The sequence below is a fragment of the Etheostoma cragini genome, unplaced genomic scaffold, assembly GCF_013103735.1.
Source record: "Etheostoma cragini isolate CJK2018 unplaced genomic scaffold, CSU_Ecrag_1.0 ScbMSFa_188, whole genome shotgun sequence".
Classification (NCBI taxonomy): Eukaryota; Metazoa; Chordata; class Actinopteri; order Perciformes; family Percidae; genus Etheostoma; species Etheostoma cragini.
In genome coordinates, this window is record NW_023265979.1 from 25,766 (window position 1) to 34,255 (window position 8,490).

At 40.2% G+C, this 8,490-nt stretch overlaps 3 non-coding genes across 3 annotated transcripts; 1 reads left to right on the forward strand and 2 right to left on the reverse strand.

The window, feature by feature from the left end:
• Positions 1 to 1,400: 1,400 nt before the first annotated feature.
• Positions 1,401 to 1,482, forward strand: trnal-uag. The gene has a single exon. It is a non-coding gene; the product is annotated as a tRNA-Leu (tRNA).
• A 3,718-nt stretch (positions 1,483 to 5,200) lies between these two features.
• trnag-ucc lies at positions 5,201 to 5,272 on the reverse strand. The gene has a single exon. It is a non-coding gene; the product is annotated as a tRNA-Gly (tRNA).
• Positions 5,273 to 7,688: 2,416 nt separating this feature from the next.
• Positions 7,689 to 7,760, reverse strand: trnam-cau. The gene has a single exon. It is a non-coding gene; the product is annotated as a tRNA-Met (tRNA).
• Between the last annotated feature and the right edge of the window lie 730 nt (positions 7,761 to 8,490).

Sequence of the window (8,490 nt, forward strand, 5' to 3'; positions counted from 1 at the left end):
AAAAGTCAGCAGCCGCTCAAAAAAATCATAGCATTACTGACTTTTATTCACATGGCCTCAAATAGACAGCAACTACAAAGCGGATTGACCGCGCTCACCAGCAACACCTTATCACTTCCGTATTACTTCGTGTCACTTCCGGTGTGTGGTACATTCCCTTTCCGTGAAGAATCTGTCATTTGTTAATTTGTTTCTGGACTTGTAAAAGTGTTTTGAGTCTTGTTAATTATTTTTTTTTAAATGTAAATTTGTTTTGTTCTTTGTAAAAGTGTTTCGCGTTTTGTCAATTTGTTTTTTTTAAATGTAAATTTGTCTTGATCTTTGTAAAAGTGTTTCAGACTTTGTAATGTTTTTTTGCACTTCGGGCCACCGTAGGTTTTTCCTTGCAAAGTTTTTTTTCTTCCAATGACAATAACAAGCATACCATTACTTACGGTGCCTGTATCTATCACGATGTGGAGAACTGATTCTTGCAGGTAGTGTGGCCGAGTGGTCTAAGGCGCTGGATTATGGCTCCGGTCTCTCTAGAGGTGTGGGTTCAAATACCACCACAGCCATTTGCGTATACTACAATGCTGGAAGCCAACCAACATGGTGTCTTACAGCTGTATTATTTGAGCTGAACCTGGTGAAGTAACTAGAATCATCCATCAATCACCTTGCTGAGATTGTTCCTTGTTAACCTTAGGTTCAACAATTGGTGAAACCTTCCTTTCCAGCACTTGGAAGTAGAAAATATACAAATCATTGTGTTAATCTTCATATTGGTCAAACTGAAGCCCAAAGAGATCAAAGGTTATATCAAACCAGGTTGGGCAAGTAACCAATCTGCTGACTTCTTGTTAAAACAAAGCAAGTAACATCACTCAAATAAAGCTACTGTGATGGCTGGGAATCGAACCCAGGTCAACTGCTTTAAAGGGAGCCATGCTCACCACTATACCAGCATCGCTGGGCAACACAATGTTCACTTCAAATCTTAATACATCTGGGCATTGAGACTGTGAAGTGCTCTCTATCACTGAGCTACAGGCCCAGTCAGAAATTCCCTCCAGGGGGTCCTGTGTTATTAAAAATAAAAATGTGTCGCCAGTAGTGTGTGTAATAAAGCAATCAACAGATTTCCACTGTTACATTCAACTGTTGCATTGCCGGCCGAGTGTGATAGCTTTTACGTGACTTCTATTAATATGTAACTAATCAGAGCTACATGTGCATCTCAGGTAAGCCTGTGACATCCGTGTCATTCGCCTGCTACTTGACCGGACTCTGGGCAACAGTCCAGCACGTCTGTAAAGACAGCTCAGGGAAAACCATGGGGAAGTTTTATTCCAATGGCATTAACAAACATACCGTTACGGTCCCTGTGTGTGTCATGATGTGGGCAATAACTACATGTAGGTAGTGTGGCCGAGTGGTCTAAGGCGCTGGATTTAGGCTCCAGTCTCTCTGTAGGCGTCGGTTCAAATCCCACCACTGCCATTATACTCTTATGACATAGCGTGATGAAGTGACTAAAGTCATTAGAGTTAACTTGGTAGACTCCTTGCTGGCTCGATGGTTTATATCTGTACTCACAATGCCCTGTTTTTAAATGAACACCTAATTGTAAGTTTTCAATATGAAATACTCATTCATTAACAAAATTGTCAGTAACTGTGACGGGGTGCATACGCTACCTATACTTATAAAAGACTGAGACTGCAGGTATATGTTATATGCCCGTATATGTTTAACGTGTTCATATGTTCCGTTAATTTTTACAATGTTTAAAATCTTCAGTTAACCTAGCCATTCTCCATTTCCCCACAGTAATCCCGTAGCTTTCTTGTGTGCACATTTTAACATCTAAAACTACGGTGATTTACATGCTACTGCTACATTCATCAATCCGTCATTCTGTTTAAAACCCTACCATACTTCACAAACATAAAATAAGTCTGCACGTGTGGATTTCACACTAAGAAGGTAAAGTTTAAGCCTAAACTTTCAGCTGCAAGTGAAACCAGGACCGGGCTGCAAAGTCTCTAACCACCAAACCCTCGCATCTCCTCAGCTACTCTGGAGACCTTGATCTCTCTTCATTATTTTTGTCCACCTACCATGAGAGCTTATCGGTGTTGACTACTTGTATAATCAAACAGGGCAGCCCATTCGGGACATGAACCCAGACTCTGAGAAGACAGATGAGCTGTTGGAAGATATCAACATTGGGGAGGAGCAGGAAGATGAAGGCTTTGAGGACCAGGATCTAAACCCAACAGTTGTGAACCTGATAACATCAGTATCTGTTCCAGGCCTGTTTGTTGCTTCATCCAGCCAGCCTGCTTCCGCCTCAGTGTCCACAACAGCTACCCAGCCTGCAACTGCCTTTGTGTCCTCCCCAGCTACAGAACCTGCAGTTGTCTCTGTGCCTGAAGAACTGGTAAGAGGGATTTAAGAATAGCTAAGCAAAAGAATACCCAAATGGGAAATTATCCCCTAGTATTGTGCGTAATATTAGTGATTACTTTTAATCGTTCGTCTGATGCAGTGGTTCCCAAACTTTTTCAGCTCAAGACTCAAAAGAGAAATTTGGTGTCTCCCCGGGACCCACATTTACGGAAAAAAACCATGAATTTAAATTTATATGAAGTATATTTATTACATTATAAAAGTAAACAAAAACAGAAAAGGTCTCTGTTCTCCTTTCTCTGTCTCACCCCTTTCTCTACTCATTTTCTTATCCCCTCCCATCATCCCTTAGTACCGACACCAACATTTTTTTTAAATAAGGCTGACTTGAATTTAATGAGATGTATGTGGCTGGTTGAAGATATCAACCAGCTGATCTAGTCTAGGTTAGGTTATTGAAAGTTCCATTCTGAGGTCATGCTGAGCATTTAGTCTGTTCTCTGCCAATTGGCGACCCAATACAACGGTTCTGCAACCCATTTTGGGTCCAGACCCTCAGTTTGGGAAACATCGGTCTGATGTTGTTTTTCAGGAAGTGGATGAACACAACAATGCCGGGAATGGATCTTGTGGATAGCCTAGCAGAGTATCTGGTGGGTCTGAAGAACCACACTGGTTAGACCTTGAGCAACCAACAGGTCAGCACCATCATTGACCTCTGGCAGAGCCTGCTGCCATATGACCAGCAACGGATGGTGTTTGCTGCCAGACACCAAGACAGGCTCATAGTAGGAAAATTCCGGTTTATAACACTATGGGCAGAGTTTACTCCTGGTGTGGAGAGCCTGAAGCATTGTCTGCTGGGATCCATTGCCTCCCCTGCCCAGTGGCCAGACTGCTGCCGCTTGGTGGAAGCCATTTTTATCAGACTCTGAGATTTACACAAGAACTTGAAAAGGAAAGTAAAGGCTAAAAAACAGGACTGTACTACAAGATGGACTTGTGTCCTGCAGGATTACCGCAAAATCCGGCATCTTATTCTGGGTAATAGAGCTATCATGCAGAGCACTACACTGCAGCTGGTTGAGATCAATCAAACAACCCTCATGCGCCAGAATGTTTCACTGATCCTGCAGGGAATAAATCTACCTGCCCGAATTGCTGTGGCCTCGGAGGCCCTTCCACCTGCCAACATCCACGCTGCTGCTCCTCCTCAAACACACTGCACTGAACATGTTTACAACCTGCCCCCAAGCACTGTGGGGTTGGCAAAGACAAAGTGGTGGAGGGCAGTAGCCCCTGCCACCACTTTGTCAATTTGTCTTTTTTGAGAGTTGTGGTTAGATCAGATTAAAAAAATCTAAAATGTAAATGTATAATGTAAATAGAAAATGTAAATAGTTAGATTTTACTATGCATACAAGACTATTATGACTATTGTGATTTATATGTTATCTGTGTTTTACTCTTTGAACAGAATTAGTTTGTGGATTCTCTTATTTTCTTACCTGGTGTAAAAACCTTTGTATAGTCAGTCATTTCTTGTGCTAAACAACATTATTTGTTACCTAAAGACATATTGTTTTGTTGAGATCAATAATGTAATAAAGTTGGCATGTTTATATTAATTGGCTTTATTTCAATATTATTCCAAATTCTAGTGTACACACTGCTGAGCATATGACTTGCCTCTATACACCCTACTTCCCTGCAATGATTACCGTATGACATACTGGCTTTTAGAGAAAAGAGAACTAAAAATGCTTGGTTTTACCTGTCATACATTGTTTAAAGAAAAAAGAAAAAGATTTATTAGTAAACAATCCTTATTATAAAGACTAACTTTTAATATTGACCAAATATAGTAGGATTACTAAATGTATGGAGTACTAAAAACAGATAGTTTGTTCAAAAGTCAATCTAAACGTTATTGTTTGTTTCAATTGTTTCACAATCTTCCTAATATCTTGTTCCTGCAAAACTTTGTTTAGTAGAACAATAAAGTCGTGGACAGTGTAATTGGGGCTTCTGGCACTAGGAGGGGATCGAACCAAAGACCTGGTGCTAGGTGGGGATCGGACCTGTGACGTTTGGATCTACGTTAAACTTCACTTATTTCTCAGAAACATTCCAATTTCAGCGATTAAATTAAAATCTGACTTAATAGAAACTATAAAACTCTTACACTTTGTGAGTAATTTAGCATCTTTCTCATCTCATTTTCCTTGTTTTTCCTCTTTTTTTTTCTTCCCTCCCTCCCTCTTCCCCTTTTTCCTATTCTCCCCCCCCCCCCCTTACAGACTATTGCTCCCCAGCTTTTTTTTAACACAGACTGAAAAGAAGTAACTTTATGGCTTCCAGTACCTATGAGATTGCACTCAAAGTTACACTTGCAATTCGGTAACCTGCGATTTACCAAATTGTGTCCTAAGTTCACTACCGTTCTTCAAGTATTTCTCTTGTTGTCGGCAGGATTCGAACCTGCGTGGGGAGACCCCAAAGGATTTCTACTCCATCACCTTAACCACTCGGCAGCGACAATCTGAAACATATCGCTATACCTGTTTGCACAAATGTTCATAAACATTAAATTGGTTAGTAGTAGTTACAAGACACGGCAAAGTGCAAATCATGCGCGGTGCGGTGCCTGTGTCTGTGGATCCTCATGGAGGCAGCTTGATTGATTTATATTCTCCCTTGTTTGTACCATAACAGAGATCTAATATTTTATCAAATCGAGTTGGTCAAGTAACCTTTCTGGTTACTTCTTAACAAATAAAGCAAGTAACCACACAACGAAAACTACTGCGAGGGCTGGGAATCAAACCCAGGTCAACTGCTTGGAAGGCAGCTATGCTCACCACTATACCACCTTCGCTGGGCATTGCAGTTGGTGTGCTTAAAGGTGGGATTCCTTTTTATTAAATTAAGGCATTAAGCTCAATTTTCCAAAAGAGGATTTTTTTAATTACTCTTTTTGGTCAACTTCAGCATGGGTTCCTAAACGTATGCATACCACTGTTTATGCAGATGATACTGTGACATATTCAGTTGCCTCTTTACTGAACAAAGCCATGAATGCACTTCAGTTAGCATTTCAACAGCTTCAAGTTTCACTACATGGCCTTAAGTTGGTGCTAAATACTAAGAAAAACAAATTTATGACGTTTTTAAGGAAAAATTCCCAATCCCCAGTTTATATAACAATAAACACATTAAGTGGGCACTTACTTGAAAATGTTTCATCCTATAAGTATTTAGGTTTTTGGCAGGACAACAAACTTTCTTTCAAAGTTCATGTTGAAAAAATTGAAAAGCTGAAACTAAGGCTGGTGTTTTAAAACTTGTTTTAACATGTCAGCCAGAAAAAAAAACATGTGCATGCTACTTTTTTAAGTGTTTTGGTCTACGGTGATGTTGCCTACATGCATGCTACCTCTAGTACTCTTCACCTGTTAGATTATGTGCACCATAGTGCTCTGCGCTTTTTAACTAACTCTTATTCCCGTAGTCATTGTACGCTCTATGAACTGGTAGGCTGGCTGTCACTAAGTCTACGTAGACAACTTAATTTGTATATTTTTCTACACAAGGCCATGTTGGGTAAACTGCCGGTATATTTATGTAATCTCCTCAAGCTGAATTCTAGCTGTTTTCATCTCCGTTCCACCAGGTGGCGCTCTTACCAGGTTCCGAGGGTTTTTACTGAGCTGGGGAAGAAAGCCTTCGCTTACTTTGCTCCATGGTCTTGGAATAATTTGCAAAACTTGCTCCATCTAAATGATCTAGTCCCATTAAATGAACTCAAGGACATGTTAAAATGTCATGTAATTCAAAAATGTAACTGCCACATGTGACCTGTTCCTTTCTTCTATGTGTGATTTTGTCTATGCTGTATTTTCCGTTTATATGGGGTTAGGGTTAGGGCTTTCTTTGAGGGATGTTACTTTCTTTTTTTACAAGAAGTCAGCAGAAAGGTTACTTGCCCAAACTGGTTTGATACAACGTTAGATCTCTTTGAGCTGCATGATTATGGCTAAGATTATAATCACGATAATTGTGATTATGGAAATCACAAATATTTATTATTTTTCAGCAAGGTGATTGACTGATGGTGCTAGTTACTTCACCAGGTTCAGCCCAAATGACACAGTTGTAAGACATCACATTGGTTGGCTTTCAGCTATATGATATATGCAAATGGCATTTTGCCAAGGTTCAATTTCCAGCCACCGCCATGTTTTGAACCCATATACAACATAAATATGACATATTTCACCCAGGTTTCTTCTCTTATTCAATGATCACAGAAAAATAAAAAAATAAATCTAAAAATGTTCAGGGGGTGTAGCTCAGTGGTAGAGTGCATGCTTTGCATTTATGAGGCCCTGGTATCAATCCCCGGCATCTCCAACAAGTGTTACTGTCCAGTTAATAAAAGAGCTGCAGTAGCTCTTATTCTGAAAGAGAAAAGTATTTTAAGGCAATCTCCTTGTGGGCATGGTGATTAATGCAAAAATCAGTCTCAATGTCCACGTGTGTTGCAAGATTTGCAGTGAGCAGTGCATTGCCCAGTAATGGTGGTATAGTTGTCAGCATAGCTACCTTCCAAGCAGTTGACCCGTGTTGGATTCCCAGCCATCGCAGTAGCTTTCTTTTAGTGATGTTACTTTTTGACTGTGATTTATACAATAGCAGTGCAAGCATTTTGCCCAGGTTTGATTTTCAGCCACCATAGTTGCATTTACAGGTTTTGAAGCCATATACAACATTAACATTACATGTTTTACCCAGGTTTCTCCTTGTATTCAGTGATATTTCAATTTCCTTGAGGTAGTCATCCCAAAAGGATTAATAAAGATAAGTCTAAGTCTTTCTCAGGAAATAGTCAAACATTTTTGATAATCTTCAGGGGATGTAGCTCAGTGGTAGAGCTCATGCTTTACATGTATGAGGACCTGGCATCTCCAGCAGGTATTATGGTAAGTCTGTGCTTTCTCTTTCATATCTCTGGCTATCAGATAGCAACACAAGCACTTTAAATGTAGTATATTACTGTAATGTAGTATATGTACTGTAGTGTAGTATATTTATTGTATTACACTCCAGTTTTTATGGGTGTTACGGCGGGTATGAGCACCGTAGTTTCCATTTTTATAAATAAACGTGCCATGCCATTAAGTACAATCTTCAGCAGGTGGAGACATTTCACTTCATACACCTGCAGTAACAGACAATTTGTTAAACATCAACAGACTGGAAATAGCCTTACTGACGTTACAAAGCATATGAATTAGCAGAGGATGGTCTCAATCCATCGACCTCTGGGTTATGGGCCCAGCACGCTTCCGCTGCGCCACTCTGCCCTGCTGTACATGCTGGAAAAACAGCTGTGAGCATGATTTTGGAGCCTCCCTCATCCAAGGAATGACACGCCAGAGCTAGGTAACAAGCACTTCTGGGACATGGATGCACACAAATAGAAAGATAAAGGAGAGAGGAGCTCAGTTTGTCAAAGGAAGTCTGCAATTCACCAGTTCAAAGGAAGCAGTCTAAAACTATCAGTGTAACTAAGAGAGACAGGGTAAAGAGAGGAGCCTGGTCGGGCAAGAACTCTCCCCTGCTGGACTGGGCTCTACTGCACTGCCTTCCTATAGTTTTTATTATATTATTGATTATATGGTAAATTAATCTGACGAAAAAACCTTTGTCCTTTATAGTTCTAGTTTTTTTTCCAATTCTTCTGATCACAACTGTCAGGGCTCAACTCTATCTCCCCCACCTCTTTTTTTGTCTCTTGTAATGTCTCGGCGCCAGCTGTTGCTAAAAGTATTATGCTTTTGGGTCGTCTGACCATCTCTACATATGTACGCACTTCCCATTCTTGTGAATGTGATAACAAAGGACCCCTGGAGGGAATTTCTTCAAATTTTGCTAAACATTAACATGAACTCGCAAATCAATTGATGGGATTTTGGAGGTCAAAGGTTCAATGTCAAGGTGACTGTGTTGTCATATCTGTTCATCCGATTCTCACCATTTTGCAGATGAACTGATTTTGCTTTTGGAGAGCAAAGGTCAAGGATACTATTTCAT